Raw genomic sequence first — 21,437 nt, 5'->3', positions numbered from 1 at the left:
TTTTTCTAAGCAAAGATAAATTTGATTATGTAAAATTTAAAATCTCTTTACAGCTCAACAGAAACAAAATCCATAAGTAAACCAGAAGACCAATGATAAAGCAGAGGAAAAACTGCAATAATATGACAAGGGAAAAAGTTCCTTAACATTAAAATTATTTAAAAATTCAATTAAGAGAGATGAAGAAAACTTAAAATGTTGAGTAATACAAAAGACTTGAAGACAAGGAAAAACACACTATAATTCCTGGCTAGGAAGACTCAAATTCATAAAGATGCCAATGCTCTTTTAGATAATTTAGATATGACTGCAATACATATCAGTAGTTTTGTGTGTGTATGTATGTCGAGGGAGAAAGCCAGGAGAAAAGGTTCTAGCCCTATCAGATATTAAAATATAAGACTATGGTAATTATAATGGTAAGATACTGGCTCAAGAAAAGTCAGATCAATAGAAGCAGAAAATTAAAAATGGACGCAATGTATTATATGGTAAAGGTATTATTTTAAATAAATAGAGAAAAGAGCATGTTGGGACAACTGACTAGGCACTTGAAAACAAATAAGGGTGGATTCCCAATATATACCTGACATTAAAATAAATTCCACTTCAAATAACACAATGTAAACAAACAAAAACACCATAAAAGTACTATAAGAAAATATGGGAAGGAGATGTAGCTCAAGCGATTGAGCTCCTGCCTACCACACTGGAGGTCCTTGGTTTGGTTCCTGGTGCCTCTTAAAGAGGACAGCAAGCTGGTGTGATGGGAAGGCATTGCAAGCTGATGCAACAAGACACACAAGAAGAAACACATAATTAGAGACATAACAAAGCAGCGAGCAGAGGTTCCTGGTGCATCCTAAAAGAAAATGAGCAAGACAGTGAGCTGACATGACTGGCAGGCACAGCAAGCTGACGCAACAGGTGACACAAGCAGGAAAAAAAACATAACAAGAGACACAACAAAGCAGGGAACAGATGAGGCTCAAGAGATTAGGTGCCTCCCTCCCACGTCGGAGGTACTAGGTTAGGTTCCCAATGCCCTCTAAAGAAACAAGGAAGACAAACAGACAAAGCAAGTGCAAACAATGAGGGGGTGGGGACAAATACATAAATAAAACCATTCAAAAATAAAAGAAAATATGACATAATTCTTTTTAATATAAAATCTGTGTAAGTCTTTTCTAAGTATAAGTGAAAAAGAATACCATAAAAAGACAAAATTGATAAAAGCAAAGACCTAATTAACAAAAAATTCCTATATGGAGAGGAATAATACAAGCAAAGTTAAACTTGGAAAAATATTTGTTATGCATATGACTTCAAAGAGAAATTTTCTACTGTGTAAATATGAAAAACACAATAGAAAAATGGCCAAAAGGATATGAATTGAGAGTTCATAGAAAAAGAAATGCAAATGACCAATAAACATGAAAATTTGCCCATTTTTACTTGTAATGAAAATGCAAATTAAATAACATTTCACCTATAAGGTTTGTAAAGATTTTTAAAACCTGCTGAAACACAGAGCAAAAATAACATACAAATTGAAAACAAGAGGGAAAGAGATATCAGCCAAATTCAGAAGTCCAACAACCAAACATGTTATTCCAGAAGAAACTGGAGAAAAGTGGGAAAAAAGGAAATTAAACAAATTAAAGGAAAACATTTATGAGCTGGAGAGACTTACATACAGATTAAAAGGGACCACTGAGCAGAATAAATATGAAAAAATCTATACTAGACAACAAATAATAAAAGCTTTCAACAAGAGGAAAAACAGATAATCTACAAAAGAACAACTACTTGATTGGCATGGTAATTCTCTTCCTACCAATAACACTAGGTGGTAAAGAAAACTATTGAGTACTTAGTCTGCTGGAAAATAATTTTACCATGAATTCTATACCCATCCAAACTATCATATGAAAAGAACAAAAATAAAGGTATTTCCAGACACTCAAGTTCTCAAAATTGGTTCCTATGAACCAATTCTGAGGTACAGAGTAATGATTCCAGTCAACTGAAGGTGGAGGTTAAGAACGTGGAAAATATCATATTCCAGAAATGGTAAAACTGACCCAGCAGTCAAAATAAAATTGTAAGTAAATAAGCAAAAGCCATTGTGGGATAAAGTTTTATATTAATCATAGAAAGTCATCCAATTAGAATATGAAGTCTATATGGCCCAAGTAAAAAGTGTTCAGGAAAAGTAGGGGAAGTGGATTTGGCTCAATGGATAGAGCATCCACCTACCACATGGGAGCTCCAAGGTTCAAACCCAGGGCCTCCTGATCATGTGGTGAGCTGGCCCACACGCAGTGCTGATGTATGCACGGAGTGCCGTGCCACGAAGGGGTGTCCCTTGCACAGGGGAGACCCCTGTGCAAGGAGTGCTCCCTGTAAGGAGTGCCGCCCCACGCAAAAACGTGCAGCCTGCCCAGGAGTGGGCTGCACATACAGAGAGCTGACGCGGTGATGCAACAAAAAGAGACACAGATTCCTGGTGCCGCTGACAAGAATACAAGCGGACACACAGTGAATGGACACAGAGAGCAGACAACTGGGGGAGGGAAGCGGGAGGAGGGGGAATGAAATAAAAAAAAAAGAAAAACAATAGAACAGATTCTAAGCAACAGATAAAAGAATTAAGGAGTCAGTCAGCATTAATGACAATCTGAAGAATTTATATGTTTATTTCACAATAGGAAAAACCGGAGGAAAAAACAAGACTGTATTATAACATAAATATATAAATATAACAATTTGGAGCAATTTGTGTGGTGTATGAAAAGAGAAACCATGTGATCCTCATGTGGGTCATGAAGTTGAACAGAGGATAGGAAAGGAATCTTATCCTAGCATTGCACTTGCCTGTAGAACGAAACATTTTACATAATCATATTAATGTTAAAAAACTACATATAGTCAAAACATAAGAGGATTTAAATATGATTGTATAAATGCTCTCATTACTTGGTAAAGTAAAACATAATCATATATATAACATATTGTTGAAGGGTGGGAGAAGAGGTAAAAGGAAGAAGAGGGTACTATTATGGAGGATAGTGATGAATAGGAATATTATCTAAAGTTGCTGTGACAGGAAATGGAGATTTTAATATATTAAAAGTAGACAGATAATCAAAGTAAAATTAAAGAAAGAGAGGATGGAAGAAGGATGGTAAGATGCTGATTAAACATGGTAACAAAATTAATAACCAGTAGCAGAAAATTTCAAAAGTAGAATTAGAATACTCAAGTATACTTTAATAATCTTCAAGTCCAGTGGCTATTAATAGTGACAGGTCCTCAATTTCTCAAATGCTCCTATTACTTAATAAAGTAATATATCAGCTTAATATTGGGGGGAAGTTATTATAGATATATGCTTTCTTATAAGAGGGAATCTAGTTGAAAACCTTTATAAGATATAATGGTTTTTCAAGTATTTAGTGTATTTCCAAGTGTGATACCCTAATTTTCTTTTCTTTTTTTGTTTTAGTTCCAGAAATATTGGCAGAAAAAGTAAAAAGCTGAAGCTGTGTATAAGGATAAGATGACTGTAATTATCTAAAATGTTTCTTTTAAAAAAACAGTTGCTACTAAATAGTTCATTGCTAACATTTGGTTTAAATCATAACTACATGTATTCTATGTCATTCTGCATCTGAACTTTGCAGCTGGTCTCTGATTTCCATCAACACATAAGACTGAAGTCTACAGCTAGGTTAAACACATCTAAACTTCAGAAACTGAGCTTTAAAAAAAAAAGACGTGCTATACCTTCTGCATGACTTTTCTGTGAATCAACAACTGCTCTAATAAAAAATTAAGTAAGTACTGAACCAGTATGATGTAAAAACTCACTTGAACACTAACACCTAGTTTTTTGCTTTAATTGTTGCAGAATAAAGTATTTCCTACAGAAATAAGAACCAGGAAAATTTTAATTACACAAGTATCTGTGGACAACTATTAGGCACTATAATATAGATTCTGCCAAGGATATTAAAAAACATCACAAAGTACAGAAGATTGGATTTGAAACTGAGAGACAAATAGCTTAATATCCAGCAAACAATTCTTGCCTTGGAGGAATAGGCATTATTGTATAGAGTGTGAATGTGATGAATGTGATGAAAAAGTTTAACACACCCTTTCCCTCAAACATGTTAAAAGATGAACTAGTAAGTGAGCAGAAAGAAAAAAGCTTAAAAGGGGTAGGGGTAGGGTGAGAGGCATAATTTTATGGTTATAGTCTACTTTTCCTATAAATACTAAAACCAAGTAAGGAGCCAGACATTTTGAGTTAAAGTCCCAAGTCTAAACTTACAAGCTGCATAATTTTAGGCAAATACTTTACTTCTCAAGACCCCGTTTTCCTCACTGAATCATGGGACTAATCACTTCTTCCCTGCTTTGTTCATTGGGTTGTTTTGTTAATTATTTGACAAACATTTATTAATTAAGCAATTATAACTTGTAAGGCTTATGCTAGAGGCATAAGATAAGTAGGATGAAATCCCTTAATTCAAAGGACTCCTGGTCTAATGAGGAATCCAGGAATGTAAATAAATAAGTATAATTTAGTATGTGTGCCCTGTAATAAATAAATGCTATGGAAATAAGGGGGGGGGGGGGCAGAAGATAGGCTCTACATAGGGGAATGAGTCCAGGAATGTTTTTTACATATTACATATGAGCTGGAGATAGTCGCCAAGTCAATAAATGTTTCAGTAGGAGTAGCTATAGAAAAGGGGCGTAAAGCAGCAGAAACAGCATGAGCACAAGCAGGGCAATTCTGAAAGGCCTAGGTGAGTGTGAAACAGTTCAGAAAGGTTAGATTGTAAGGTGTTCAGTGAGGGTAAATATAGAAAATTAGTTCAGAAAAGTGGTCTGGTGCTAAATTGTGAAGAGACTTATAACAAATTAATGAGATTGCACTTGAGATCAGTGTTCTTCAAAATCCTGTCCTGGAATCACAGGTATGAGGACCATAAGTGAAAAAACTTGTTAAAATGCAGATTCCCAGGCTCACAGATCCATTGAATCAGATTTCTAGGATCTGGGTAATGTGCAGTTTAAAAAATACCTCAGGTGATTCTTACATACCCAAAGTCTGAGAAGCAGCTAGGTCAATAGGAGTTACTAAGCTTTAAGAAGGGGTAACACAACACCAGTTTTATATTTTATGGTAAAAATTTCAGCAGCAGTATGGAAGCTGCTTGCTTTCTCTCATAGAACCTATTTACTATATAGCACATACACTAAATAGTGCTAATTATTTACATGTCTGATAATTTTGGCAGCACTGTAAAAGAGAGGTGAGTAGACAAGTAGAGAGATTGGACTTTGATATAAGGCAGTGACTATGAGAAAAGATGAGAATGAAATCAAGAAATATTTCCAAGAAAGAATACATAAGACTTGGTTATCGGTTTGGCAGATTAGAGAGGACAGTCAAGGTTAACAGAAATTTCTAAGGCAAGTAATTATGTTATTATATTAGAACAGAAAAGGATCACATGTAATAGATGTGAAAACATTTTAGAAATGAACTGCTCCTAATGTAAAGTATTATTAATCAGGTTCCTTTTTTAGAGCACTTCCCACACTTCTATTTTTCTTAACTTAAATATGGATTGTATTCCTCTTTTAATGGAAAAGTAACCCATGCTTATTTTAGAAATTCATTCACTTTGAAATGTATACTATGGGTCTGGGACTGTGCTCTGTTCATACTGAAAATACAGTGGAAAACCGAGGAATGAGAAAAACAAAACAATAAAAATGCACTTAACACAATTATTACTATTTTTTGATACATTTAGTCTTTTTGCTGTATATACAGTTTGGTTTGTTGAATACGTAAACTGTTAAACTTTCTATTATAACATATAATGTTCAAATGGAATTATTTCATGTTAATTCCATGTTAATTAAAAGTTACGCTAATTTTAAAGGCAAGAAAATTAACAACTTGCTTTCCAAAAAGGATTGAACCAATTTAGATTGCCAATGGAAATATATAAGCAAACACATTTTATGGCACTTTCACCAGTAACAACAGCTTTTTAAAATCTGATTGGGACTACAGAGCTAGTTCTCCTTCATTGCTCTTGGTTTTTTGCTTGAAATTGATCTCACTTTTATACCTATTTACTCTCAGACAAAATTAGGAATTATTTTGTTAATTTCTCAAACACATTTTTAAAAATTAGAATTATGCTAATCCTCAAACTTACCTTGAGAAAAACTGATATCTGTAATAGATGAACTCCCTATTCAGGAACATTATATACCTCTATCTCCTCCTCCTTGTTATATATCCCACTAGAATTTTTAAGATTTCTTTATATGGAGCCACACATTTCCCCGTAGCATATTTAATGTTCTAGGTGGCTGTTATAAATTATTTCTTTTTCTATTAGTTTTCCTAAACAATTACTGCTATCATAGAGAACTACTGGTTTTAAAATATTTGTCTTACATCTAGTTAAATATTTTAATTAATTCAAATAATTTCTCAGTTGACTCTTGGTTTTACTAGGAATGCAATCATATGACACCAAAAATACCAAAAAATGGTAATTATGCAGCTTTGTTTTCAATATTAATTCTTTTTCTTTCTAATTTATGCCTTATTGCATTGTTCAGAACTGCCAGAACAATGTTATAGAATAAAGTAGTAACAAAAGGTTTCCCAGATTTTTAACAATGGTTGCTTCTCTAGTTTTTCCATTAACTATTATTTTAGCTTTCAATCTGATATATTTTGTTAAGGAAATTTCCCTCCATTCCTGGTTTTTAAAAACTCAACAGGAATTTCATCAATACCTTTTCCACATCTACTAATATGATCTCTATTTCCTTATCTATTGATGTATTCATCATAAAATTTCATATTAAATCATCTTTCTTATGAAAAATCCTACTTGGTAATCATAAAATAGACAATATACAGTTGCATTGTTTTTGTTACTGTTTTATTTGAGTCTACATTCTTAAAGTTTGCACAAGCTCATTTCTGAGCACAATACCCTGGAAATAGCTCTTTCAGTCACCAGCTCCCCAGCAACAAGTTTTCAGGCTCATAGAAAGCAGCTTGCTTGGTGTCACATAGAGAGCATGTTAGATGAGGCAGGCTGAATATTCTAACTCTGAACTAGAATCCTAAGCAAATCTCTCCTTTCACTAATTAAGCCTTCCCTTCTCCCTCAGGGTATGAGAGATCATGTCTTCTTAGGCTGGTAGTCATGTCTGTTGGCCTGCTAACAAGAAGGACACATGGCAGCTCAGGGAACTCTTTTCTGTTTTTAAGGCTCTAGAGAAAGTACTTCTCTATATAGCAGATCAAACAGGACATCCATAAATTGGGTATTTGTAAGGAGGGAATGAATATTACATATGGAAGTGAGAGTAACATTTAGATATGTCACTTTATTTATATTTTCTATCATCCAGCCTTTCCATTTCTCCAGGCAAAGGGGTTAGCAGAAACCTACTCAGAATTTTCATAAAAGAAATTCTGCCCAATATGTTTGAGGTTCCTTTAAAAAATTCATAAAAGAACAGATAAAAAGAATATATAAAGAACAGATAGGAGAAAGGAAAGAAAAGTAAATAATGGTAAGTATGGTGGTCACAGAACCAGACATTATGAGATAGCTGTAATTTCTAATATTCTATTTCCATATTGTTCTAATATGACTCAAGAGCAATCCATTTGGGGAATGAAGCAGATTATTCAAAAGTGCGTTTAAAATTTGGGTTGGGGGGGAAGTGGACTTGGCTCAATAGGGTATCCACCTACCACATGGGAGGTCTGTGGTTCAAAACCCAGGCCTCCTTGACCTGTGTGGAGCTGGCCCACGCGCAGTGCTGATGCGTAGGGGAGCCCCACACACAAGGAGTGTGCCCCGTAAGGGGGAGCCGCCCAGCCCGAAAGAAGGTGCAGCCTGCCCAGGAATGGCGCTGCACACACGGAGAGCTAGCACAGCAAGATGATGCAACAAAAAGAAACACAGATTCCCGGTGCTGCTGATAAGGACAGAAGCGGTCACAGAAGAACACACGGTGAATGGACACAGAGCGGAGACAACTGGGGCGGGGGGGGGGAAGGGAAGAGAAATTTTAAAAAAATCTTAAAAAAAAAAATTGGATTGGGAAAACATGTTTTTTTGTATAGCACCTTGTACAGAGATATATAAAGATATAATTTACAGTTATTTAGAACACACAATAAAATTACACACGTGATAAAATATATGTGCTATTAAAAAGAGTATTTAAAAGTATTTCAGAGAGAATACACATGCACAGATGATAGATTTATTGTGGCTATATTTGCAGGCCACCTTGGAGACCAACACAGTTGCTCAGTAAGTCTAAAACAGCAGGTTTTCTTCTAGCAGTTTCTCTTCTAGGTGTTACGTGGTTGAGCACTAGAGGTCTTGTTATTAGAGAACAAGATGTATGAACATTACATAAGTTTGAACTAGAATCATACTCAACACAGAAAGATGATCACACCTAGGCACTGAGACCAACTGAGGGGATAACCAAAAATTTACATCTTCCTTCTCATTTCTACTTTAAGTGGGATGTGACTGCTTAATGAGTGGGATGTGACTTCAATAATAAAATTATTACTTTTGTCATGTTTCTACTTCTGGCTGAATTCATGTAGTTGAACTGATGTAAATTAAATGTGATGAAATTCTACTATACTGATTAGATGTGGGACTTCAGTTTCTTAGTGTGTGAAATGGAGAGACACCCTGTGTACTGCGTATTACTGTGAAGATTAAGGGAGATAGCGAATAAAAAGGCCATAATATTCACATACAATACACAACACAGGTACATAGCACACATAATAAATGACAGTCCTTGTTCCCTTCCCCAGATTCATGATATTGAAGTTTGGGTTTAGGGCACTCAAAATAATACATTTGAAAATCAAGGAAATTTTCTCGCATAGATGATTATAATTCTTTGTGATGCCATTTAAAATGAAACTGTTAATTTATAACTTCAATACCTAGGTTGATCATAACCATATGGCTTGGCAACAAACTCTTGGTTAGTATTGGGACAGCCCAATGTCATGCTATATTTTTTTTAATCGTGCAAACCACCCCCTCAAAATTGATTAAATTCTATAGTTTTACATGCATTAAAAATATTCTGAAGTATGATTAATAAGCAAATACCAATGAAAATAATGAACAATTATACCAAAAATTGAAGATATCTTCTGGAGCAATCTCTCTATAAAGTAACAATAACAAGCTATGTAGTTTTTAAGAAAACGTATGTGGGCATTATTATTAAACTAGTTTATGAGAGAGAAAGATTATGTGACCATCAACTTAAGAACAAGTTACTTTGTATAACTATCAAAAGCATTCTAGCCAATGCTTCTAAAAAGCAAAAGGTAGAAAAAAAAAACTGATATGTTTCTCATAAACTTAAATATGAACTAAAGTCTCATTTATACAAGGTACCAATCACAGAAATAATCACACAGAAATCTGTATCAATGGCATTAGGTAGCTATCTTTGCAATTAAAGGCAAAGACTTAGAGACTTCATCAATGGAAACAATAACACATGGTTGCTTTCCTTATTTTCACTTAAATAACCTGTAAGGTTTATACAGTGTCCAGTGAGTACTAACAACATAACAAACAGAACGATATACAAAAGAACTAAATATTGTAGTCAATATAGACTTCATAGCAGGTAAAATGGACAAGCGCGATACAAGTGGTTTTAAAACATGATCAGGGAGTTCTATAAAGGCCATACAACATAGGGACTGTATGACAATTATCACACAACTATTGTCTTCACTGCATGAAGACAGACAGGGGAAGGAAATAGTAACATAAGACAAGCAGTGCTTCAATGGCAGAGTGCTTTTAAGACATCTGCTGGGGATTCTGAGATTTCAGGAATGGACAGGGAAAAGCAATCCATAGTAAGTTCAGACTATATATGGAACATGTACATCCATTTACTTAATGCCATTTGTCTATTAATCCCTCAATCCTATTAAGCTAAATTTCCATATGCTAATTTCTCTAAGGGCTAGGCACCAACTTGAATTCAGAGTCCTAGAGGTAGAATGCAACTTAAAAAATTACAATAAACAAAAAGCAAGCACTAAAGAACTGAAAATGAATGGAATATTGTTAGAATGCAACCATATATATATATGCCCACTCTCCAGAGACTGGATTCACCCCCAAACACATTGATGAATATGGCATGGTTCTTGCTCTCAAGGAGCTCACAGGTATTTACTGAGTACTTAATATGTACTAGGCACTATTCTAAATGCTTTAATGTATTATTCATTTAATTTCCATGACAATATTACGATGCAGGTACTGTTATTATCTCTCTTTTACAGATGTGGGGATCTACATTACTTAAAGAATATTTAACCTAGACAGGTTAAATAATTTGACCAAAGATACAAAACTGGTAATCTTGATCATCTGGCAACAATCTGGCTCCAGAGCACACGCTCATAACCATAATGCATAAATTTAATAGAAAGATGGGAAAATTAAAGAAGTCTAAGTACAATGATCATATTTTGAGTATTTTCTAAGACTGTTTTGACTTCATATATTCTGTTCTGTTGTCAGATTACCTGCTTCAGTTTTGTTTGAGAAGAAAATTAATTGCAGGAAGAGTGTACTAATTTATATCTAATATTTATACATATAAAATAGACTAAAGCAAGATACATTTGGCTGTGTTTTAATGGCTACACAACTAGTAGATACATTTAGCTCTATATTAGTAGTGCCTGTGAATATCACATGGCTGTAAAAAGAAAGGGTTGGCTTTCATTGCACAGAAATAGTCAAAGTTATTCAAAGTGATTTTGAGGGATCTTGAGTCCTATAATATAATGAGGAAAACTGAAAGTTTTACCAAATCATCATTTCTAGTGAAGAGAAAGCAAACAGTGGCCCCGGGTCACTTACTGGGTAGGGAAGGAGAGCCTGGATGAGAGTCTTCCTTTGAGGTGGGAGTAGAGACTGTTACTGGTATCAGTCAGGGCTCTGCTTTGGACCCTTCCAAGGTATTCCTTGCTTTTGTCCTTTTCTGTACCATAGTCCTGGCTTAGACATTTAGAATATCAACTTCTCTCCACCTGGCATTTCCAGCCTCCTAAGAGTGAGTGAGGACTCTGTTCAAGGAAGCATTCTGCCACAGGGTAGCTGTGGATGCTGGGCACCTAGGCCTCAGCTACCTCGTGAGGGTGCAATGTCAGCTGGGAACCATTGGGAGTGGAGGGACTTAGTAAGAAAGAAACATCATCGTTGGAAGGGGCCTTGGCTTCAGGGAAGGATGCAGTGTCATTATCATGTAAGGAACTTTCCACCCAATGACTGTTTAACTTAGTGATTCATATCTTTTAATATCTTAAATAAAATACTTAAAAATGTTATTAAAAAAAAGAAAAAACAGTCCCCCCACTATAAAATGACTAGTTTTCTAAATTGTTTTTTGTTTTAATATCAATGTAATTATCAAGACAGGTATAGAAACTGCTTTGAAAAAATTATGTTCAATCTTTACAACAGGTATATAGTTAAAAAAGAATAATATAAACATCATTTTCATACTTTTCAATACTTCAAGATGCTGGATACCAGGATCTCAATTATAAGTAATAATAGATTTTAAGGATACATTTTCATATGGAAAATAACTTTTACAATGCTGATACTATTAAGTATAAAAATGATCACTGAAAATGTAATTCTTTCCTTCACCTGCTGTCATATATGGTTTGATTTCACATTGGCATTTACAGAAGTGCCTAATTTCAATCTTTTTCCTCCGCAATTTTTCCCATTAATGTTGCTTTACTTTGATAATGTGCTCCATAAGACTGTATTCACAGAATTCAGCCCAAAACGAAACAGAACAAAAACAAAACTCCCAAGGGTTTTGAACTTACCAAGAGTTAACCTCTAAGGAAAAAAACACACACACTTCACTCACTTTTAGGCTAACAGTCATTTATTTCAAAATTCAATAGTACTTTAAGGTCTAGATCTGTAATAAGTCCATCATGAAAAAACTTGGGAAAGTCCATTTCTCAAAGAAAAATAAGTCACAGAAATCTGCTTAGCTTGTTGAAAAAAAGTACATATTCAAAATAACCCTGAATAATATCTCATTACCTGAGTAATTTCTGGTTAAAATATATTCAAAAGCTGAACATGAGTAATTTGAACACTAACAGAAATAAACCAATAGCATAACATCACTGTTTTGTTTTTTTTTCCAATGTTTTTTTCCCCTAATTTTTCCATACACTTGTCTGCACAAATGAGAAAAAATAGGCTTACTAAGGTTCTGAATTATGTTTCTAAGATTAGAACACATGTTCTGAAAACCAGCTAGTGGGATGGGTTACCAAAGGAAATTATGAAACATACTTTCCTAGAAGTCTTTAACAAGTAAGGATGGTGGCCAGTGGTTATTAAGGGTGCCATGACAGATCTGCTGGCTTTCATAACGCTGGCAACTAGTTTGCAATGAATGATCTGCTCTTATTGCCTGTCAGTAATTTAACTGCTCCCTATAACCAGATGGCCATGCCTGCAATACGTTTTGACTCTCCAAAATCACTAATGGTTTCGAAAGAAAAATAAAAATTCCCACTTTATTCTTCTCTGGTGGGAGCTTTTCTCTGCCACAGAATTTCACACAAGGGCCTTTAAACATGTACAAATTTCTAAACAGGCATATGAAAGATGTTAGCTTCTGAAATTACTGGCAGTAGATATATCAGAAGATCTGAAATACAACAAACTGATAACCCTCCCTCTAGGGACTGGCTTAATTATTCTCTCTTGAAATAAAATATAGACTTTTAAATGCTGGGGAGCTATAGAATTTTGGAATTGTAAAGAAAGAATTTTGCAGGTGAAGAAATGCCCCTCTTCCCCAAGCCAAATAACTGACCTAGGGTCACACAGATAATAGCTGAATGTAGAACCCAGATTTTCTGATTCCTGATCTAATGTTCTTTTTACCATACCCCACAACCTCTGCTTAACTTGCCAATCTTTGTTTAAAATATCTTTAAATATCAACAGGAATATGCAACTACTTAACAACTTACAAAAGAGGGTTACTTATATACTTCAAATCTATACTCAACAAATGATCAATTAAAAAGATGGTCACATAGCAATTTACCTACCTTCCAGATAGCTTAAAGTATAGCTAATTGACAGAAAGGCAAGAAAAATATTTTGATTTCCAAACATGATTCCACTGCAGAAAAAAATCAATACTTATTAATCACGTACATTCCAGGCACTATACTAGTGCTGAGGACAAGCATAAACCCACACATTATTTCCTCCTCAAAAAAAGCTATGCTTAAAATTACCATCATAAATTGCCTTATATTTATGGAATACTTCATCATTTATAAGATGCACTTTTCTGCTAAAGTTTACTAACTCCTGGTAAGTTAGGCAAGTGAATTATGATCAGAGCAGAATGATTCTATCCTAATACAGTTTTTTTTTTCACATCACAACACTGACTTCCTTGATTTCAACTACACAAATATTTAAAATCTTAAGTGTACCTGATAAACATGGTCTGTAAGAATTCTGATTTTGTTTATCCCACACTTATTTCAAATGACAATGCTGACCCTGATACAAACTCTCCTTTGTAACAATTGCAAGTATATGCTAAAAAGTAGCTAAAACTTAACCACTTATAGATGAACACAATTTAGGTAAGTTATCAAGCTACCTACTAAAGTAATTCGAAGAAATTAATTTTAACAGTCAGCTCAAATATAAAACATGTTATCCTTGTATTACGTATGAATTGAAAACAATAATTAGTATACAAACTTTTTTTTCTAGTTTTATACAACTTGAGGGTTTTATACAACATTTAAATTATCTCACGAATTATGAGTTACCTGGCAAACAACAAATTACAATTCCTATGGTATTGATGCAGAAAAAGAGGCAAAGATGTTATGTATGCCTCCCGTCCCTTTCGACATATCATAGTAGCACTTTGGTATTGGAATTTAGTCCCTCAGGCACCTAAACAAGAGTTTTGTAATTCATATTAAAAACAGTTTGCTTTTAGCAATATTAAACTTGGGGAAGCAGGTGTGGCTCAACTGATACGGCTTCTGCCTACCATATGGGAAGACCTGGGTTTGATCCCTGGGGCCTCCTGGTGAAAAAGAAAAAATAGAAAGCGTGCCCACATGGTAAGCCAGTGCCTGTGCAAGTGCTCACGTGGTGAGCCAGTGTCCGCACAAGTGCCTGTATGGTGAGCCAGTGCCCTGCGCAAGTGAGTCATGCAGCAAGATGATGAGGCATCAAAAGAGAGACAAGGGGAGAGTGAAGGTGAATCACAGCAGAAACCAGGAACTGTGGTGGCGCAGCAGAGAGGAAACCTCTCTCCCCATCAGAGGTCTCCAGAACCGAATCCCGGTGAATCCTAGAGGAGAGAAAAATGAGAAGAGAAGACAACACAGAGAGCAAAAACAGCAGGGTGGGAGGAAGGGAAGGGGGGAAAATAAATAACTGAATAAATCAATGTTGAAAAAAGAAAATTAAGCTTGAAGAAAAAGATGACTCCAAGCTATTACTTTAATTACAAACTTACAAATTCTTTATTGGAGCACTTACTTTGAATTACTCCCCAAATTATATAGTTGGGGGTGGAGGGGGAGAAAGAATACTAAAAATTCTTTAACCAGGATCTATTGATTTACATGTTTCACAAAGGAAGATTAAAAGTGAATAAGGTTTATAGCTATAAAACATCCTCAGTATAGCCTAATGGCTCAAGAAATAAAATTCAAATTACAATAGTCATATCTAAGGTTGAAACACCTTTTTGAGTGATAGAAATCTCCAGCCTTCAGGATGAATGCTCAGACTTCACTGCATCTTGCCTCATATTAATACTTTTAAAATTTATTATTGTCTTTTTTTGTTGTTTATATTTCTTTTTAACAATGGTCCCTGAATTGTAAGAGTTGTTGAATAGAGATGTCACCAAAATCTCTGGGTTTTCTTCCATAAAACAACCTTAATTCTATTACTTATTTAACAAACATGGGTATCATGCTGAGTGCTGTTTTAAGTACACTTCCAAGCACTTTAGAAGTATTTATTAATGTAATTCATTTAATCCTCATAACAACCTAATGAATTAAAGTTATCTTTATTTTTTCAGATAACCTTAATTCTAATTTATTACCATTATTTAAAAGTGATTACCCCTGATTTCAATGCTCTTTTTAAGAGATGATATAAAGTCATCAGTTTAGACTGTTCTCCGCCATATTAGGTATTATTTAAGTATGAATAGCTTAAGACTTGCCATTCTGTCCTGGTTCAAATTTGTAGGCATAATTATTTCCCAAATAGGTTGACTAACATCTGGGCGTTTAGCAGTAGAACGGGGTTATAAGAAAATGAAACCAAAAGTCACAGGGGTTTTTGGTCCCTAATCACAGATGCAGTTTTAGCAGCCAGCAAGGTGGAAAACAGCAGAATACATAAATTGTGTCTGTCATAGACTGAATCATGTCCTCCACAAATATATGTTCATGTCCAAAGCCCTGGTCCTGCAGATGTCAACTCATTTGCAAACAGGATCTTCGATGATCTATTTAGACAAAGCCAAACTCAATTAGGATGGGTCTTAATCCAGTATGACTGAATCTTTGTAAGCAAAGGAAATGTGGACAGTCAGGAATAGGAGAGAAATGGCCATGTGATGCAAGCAAAGTCTGAGTTACGGATTGCTAGCCACCCACCACCAGAATGCTACAGACTTCAGAGAAATCATGATCCTGCTGACATCTTGTTTTGGGACTTCAGGCCTCCATATTTTGAGAAATTAAATTCCTGCTGTTTAAGCCAACCAGTCTATGGTATTTATTACAGCAGCCCTGGCAAAATAAGACAGTGTCCTGTTATCTGAGATAAGTCGATTCATGAGATCCAACACTTCCTAAGGAAAAAAGGAATATTTATTAAGCACCTGACCCAGAATAGAAACTTTTGGATTTATATTCTCATTTAATTCAACAACTACAACTTTATTGGATAGTGCTTACTCCATTACACAGATTAGAAAATCTATCTAAAGTAATCCTGCCAGGAAATATAGAAGCCAGGTTTTGAACCAAGGCATATCAGATTCCAAGGCCAATATTTTTAATACTCATAGGTTTTTAAGGCTAGAACACAGACTACCATGTAGAAGACCTAGTTCAATTTCTCTGTGTTATAGATGAGAAAACTAAGAACCAGAGATTGAGACTTGTCCAAGGACACAATGTTAGCAGTGAACTGGGATTTGAACTCAAGTCTCCTGATTCCCAGTGCAGTGTTGTATATACTAATGATTCCCAATTTGCGTTTGTATTATATGTGTATGTGTGTTTGGATTGGGGGGGCCACTATTGACATAGTTTATATGTAATTGATAACATCTCACAGATTTCCAAATGAAATTCATCTATGGCAATTTTGGGGATGGATATTTTTAGTGACCAAAAATATTAAATATATTCAGCAAGAATGAAGAAAAACATTATGGGAAGTAGATGTGACTCAAGCAGTTGGGTGCCCAGCAGTTGGGTGAGAGGTCCCAGGTTCGGCTCCTGGTGCCTCCTAAAAGAAGATGGCAAGACAATGAGCTGATGTGACATGCTGACACAACAAGATGATGCAATGAAGAGACAGAACAAGGAAACAAAATGAGAGATACAATAAGCAGGGAGCGGAGGTGGCTCAAGCGATTGGGTGTCTCCCTCCCTCCCACATGGGAGATCCCAGGTACAGTTCCTGATGCCTCCTAAAAAAAAGACGATGAGAACACAACAAACAGATACAGAGAGCACATAACAGATACAGAGAGCACACCCCAAGGGGGCTAGGGGTAGGGAAATAAAAAAATAAATAAATTTTAAAAAAAAGTATTACTGGTGTTTAGGAAATATTACATGTTGAAAAAGGAGTCTGTCCCCTATATATATATTTATTTATTTACTCAGTCAATGAGTGCCTGTTATGTGTTGTACTTGGTAGAAAGAACACAGAAGCATATAAGATAGAGTATCTATCCTAATGGAATTTATATCCTGGTGTGGAGAGTACGGACCAATAAATAGGCAATTATACTACAACGAGGTCAATGCTATGACCTTGAAAATACAAGATGTTATGGGAACAGGAAGCACGGGCACCTAACCCAAACTAGACTTTTCAAACAAGGTGACATGAAAGATGACCAGGAATTAGCTAAGTAGAGAAGAACAATGGAGTGGACAAAGGCTCCAAATAGTAAACAGTACTTGCAAAGTTCACGTGAGAGTGTGGGAAGGCCAGGAAAGATTTAGGAGCCCAAAGAGAAATGAACCTATATAGAGAGATATAAGGACCACATTACAAGACCTTGAAAGCCAGAGCTTTCCAAAAATTTTTGGGTCCTATTATGTGGGAAGTCTGTGCTGAATCACTAAGCCACATTAGTTCCCAAGGTGGTTTTTTTGTTTGCTCGTTGTTTTGTTTTTATTTTTAGGAGGCACCGGAGACTGAACCCAGGACCTTCCATGGAAGCAGGTGCTCAATTGCTTGAGCCATATCAGTTCCCCCAATTTTGTCTATTAGAATTAACTGGGGAGCTTTAAAGCAAACAAACAAAACACAGATGTCCGGGCTCCATCTCAAACCAATGAAATTGGAATCTCTGAAGGTGAGATTCTGACACTAGAATTTTTAAAAAGCTCTGCAGATTATTCCAATGTGCAGCTAGGACTGAGAACCTCTGTCTAAGCTGTATAGAGAATTAAATGTACATATTTACTACTGTAAATATGAGAAAAGGTAAGCTTAAGTAATTAAATGTCTCTGGCTTCACTTTCTGTCTGTCTGTTAAATAAGAAGGCTGGAGCAGATTAGGGGTAACATAATATTGTTAAAGGAGTCAGAGAACCTTGGTTTTGTCAGTCTGTCACCTGCCACGTCTGACCTTAGATTAGAATGTCATTTCTCAGAGATAGTAATACTCTCCTGTTTACAGGATTGTTACATAGCTTAAGACAAGTAATATTAAAAAAAAAAAAAACAACCCAATAACTGTGCTAATAAAACATAAATTATGATATTCCAAGACAGCTATGCTTCTAAAATTGCATAATTTTTAGGATACAAAATATTTTCACCATAGATGAAATATTTTACAACACTTAAGAAACAAATTTCATCTAAAGAATTCTTTCCCCTTGGAATCCAAGATATAAAATTAATAAAATTTAAAAAAACGGATCCTTTTAATGCTACTCTAGTTGCTAAAGAGTTAAAAACTCAAACAGGATTAAGTTGGCTCTTTCCAAATAAACAGATCAACAGAACAAATGCCCTTTAAATGGTATTAGCAACTATTTAAAAATCTTTATTCATTAAAAGGCACTCACTAATAAAGAAAAAGCTACAAAGAGTTATTGTTTTTAAATTAACTATGATCTACTTTATTATAAGTTTTATTTATAAATTTGGGCTTTTTAAATTGAAAACTTATTTAGTATAGATAGGATCTTATCCTGACAGGAAGGAAGCTTTGCCTCCAGAAGGACTGTTCCATGCACAGTACCCGGCAACACTGTTCTTTATGGTATCCCTTTTACAGAGATCTAGCCCCATTAGAAAATTCACATTCATGCAGCAATTTTTCATTTTAGTATAGTATTTGTCTTTGTTGACATCTTTTTAACACTGTGTCCAATTTACTTTAAATTTTAAAAACCTTTATATATACAAAAACACTTCTGTATTTATATGTGGTTTATTTTTAATTCAACTAAAACTCTAATAGGAATGCCTTTCAAACTTTATATTCATAGACAATAATATATTACTAAATTAATATTCATGTACTTCCTTGCTATTTCCCCCAAGATGATATATACTATTATGATGTGCTATCATTTATTTCAGTCACCTGTTTTGTGAAATTAATGGGAAAGCATTTTATTTTACAATGATTGAAAAAAAAAAACTCAAGTAAGAAACTTATTTAAAAAGTTAAGTTATGGGAGGAATTTTAACTTTATCCCAAAACAGGAGGAGATGAGAAAACTTTAACATCCTCTCCCCCCATCCCAAACAAAACACTGGACCCACTTCAGATAATTTTGAGTGATGACACTGCAGAACAGTTAATCTAATCATTAAAAATTTCCAGAACTTAAAACGTTTCAAGATCTATGCTGTCAACCAGAATTCAATGCTTCAGTTAAAAAAAAAAAAACTCAAAACTTGAATAGATTAGCGAATTTTTAGACTACAATTGCGTAAGAACCACTAACAAAAACAGTGTTTTGATTTATCAAAATTAAATTTGCAATATAGTATCTAAAGTATTTTCCAGGTCTTTTCTTATAACACGCAATCCAGCACATTAAACAAATTTTTTTGTACGGTGCAATGTACGCAAATACTCAGGAAAAGACGCGACCAATTTTGCCCGCAGTGATTCAAAAGTGGTAGTAGAAATTACCCAGCTTGCGTTACCCAGAACACCCAAGTTCTCTAAGGGTTCTCCCTGGCCCCACAAAGTACGATTCAAGACATCGTTCTGCAAACCCATGTTCTGCACAAAGGCGCAGTGCTGGAAGCTTCACCAAAACGAAATCAAAACCCTAATTCATTAAAGAATACGCAGGTTGTTTTCTACAAAGCCCCACTCTTGTGTTTCCTTTATCTTTTATATACCTAAGTAAACAGTCCCCCCCGTTTCTGACATCTGAGAAAAAAGACCTTTCGAGTTCCAAGTCTAGTAACATGGCTAGCCACCATCACCACTATTCCTTTAGCATCCTAAAATAAACTCAGAGGGAGAAAGAAGACGGTCAAAACAAACCGGCTGAATGTCTGGTGTTTACATCTCAATCTTGGGCGCCTCCCTAACCCTTCGGAGCCACTTAGGAGCTATGAAACAGGCACCACATAATATACTTAGTAAAGAGACAACTCATACGAGACAATGTCTCCTGTCTTTGAATGAAAGATCCAATACGTTCGATCGTCTCGGTTAAAAGGAAAAAACAACCTCCAGAGGAAGGGTGGGAGGGGATCGACGGGGTGGGGGAGCAGCTTTCCTTCCATACCCGAGCCGGGCGATTTAAACCCAGTACCAGGCAAACGCGGGGCTGCCGAAGCCCTTGGGCGTGACAACCCCGCACCACCAGCTCGCGGCTCAGCGCTAGGATCCCTTACGCCACAGCAGTCGCGGCACCCGATCACCGCCGGGCAGGATAGGCGTACGGGCGCGGGGGATCGAGTCACCGCGGCTGGGGCTGGGGCGGCGGCCCTGGGCGCACTTCCTCAGCCTCCCGCCGCCCCATCCCCAAAAATGGGAGGAGAGGAAGGAAACGAGGAGCGAGGTGGCGGCCGAAGGGAGAAAGAAGAGGGAGCTCTGCAGCAGGGAGAGGCCAGCGGTAATTGTAGGCGAACTCCGCCGAGGGCTGACGCTGGGAGAGACCACTATCCGGCGGCCCCTGCCTCGTACGGCGGGCGCGCTCTGGAGTCCCCGGCATCCACCCCGTCCCCAACCTGACCGAGCCCGCTCGCGGCCAGTCCGCGCTCTACTCACGCTGCGGGCTCCTCCAGGCTCCGCGGTTCTAACCGCATCGGGTCCCAGCCCCACGGGCGGCGGCGGCGGCGGTGCTGAGGGAGAGGAGAGCGGGTGGCACGGCCCCCGCCTCCCGGCCCCTCTCCCCCGCCGCTCCGGAGCTGCCCGGCCGGGCCCGAGCCCTGCCTCGCCTGCGGCCCCAGCACCAGCAGCCGCGGCAGCAGCAGCCTCCTAAGACCTCAACGGCCGCAGCGGCGGCACCGGAACTGCCGCTTTCCCCTTCTCGCTAGCCCTCGCCACACGCCCCCGCCCCCGTCTCCTTTCTCTGTCGCCCCTGGTTTTTTTTTCCTTTTGTTTCCAGAATAAACTTTATTGGTCTCTTTTTCCGCTCACATCGTGTAAACAAACAACGAACTCTTCCCCACCCCCTTCTGCTCCCCCCTCCCCTCTAGCAGCAGAGGGTAAGAGCTGAAAAGAGGCCGAGCCTATCGTGCCCCGGAAGCACATGTGCAAAGAAGCGGAAGTGAATTTGCAAAGACGGGGAGGAGAAATTGGGCAAACTGACTGACAGTGTGCCAGTTCGCGTGTGCTTTGCTTTTCCGCCCGAGTTTGGCATGGCGTTGGGCTACCTTTCTGGCATGTGTCAGTTTAATGCTCTGCCTTATACAGTAGTGAGGGTGTTTTGTCATCCTAGGACAGCGTACGTGCCAGCTGTTTGTCTCTCTGAGCAGCAGGCGGGCTAAGTTAGAGATTCA

At 36.8% G+C, this 21,437-nt stretch overlaps 1 protein-coding gene across 1 annotated transcript in view; it reads right to left on the bottom strand.

Annotated features, from left to right (window-relative positions):
* Nucleotides 1-21,138, bottom strand: part of PIK3CA (phosphatidylinositol-4,5-bisphosphate 3-kinase catalytic subunit alpha) — an 80,772-nt gene extending 59,634 nt beyond the window's left edge. Inside the window, exon 1 of the mRNA XM_058295368.1 lies at nt 20,704-21,138. The gene's annotated coding sequence lies outside the window, so the exon portion shown is untranslated. The remainder of the gene's footprint in view (nt 1-20,703) is intronic.
* Nucleotides 21,139-21,437: the final 299 nt, after the last annotated feature.

This window comes from Dasypus novemcinctus, chromosome 4 (assembly GCF_030445035.2).
Source record: "Dasypus novemcinctus isolate mDasNov1 chromosome 4, mDasNov1.1.hap2, whole genome shotgun sequence".
In the NCBI taxonomy this organism is placed as follows: Eukaryota; Metazoa; Chordata; class Mammalia; order Cingulata; family Dasypodidae; genus Dasypus; species Dasypus novemcinctus.
The sequence above is the reverse complement of the archived record's forward strand: the minus strand, read 5'-3'. Positions and strand labels throughout refer to the sequence as shown.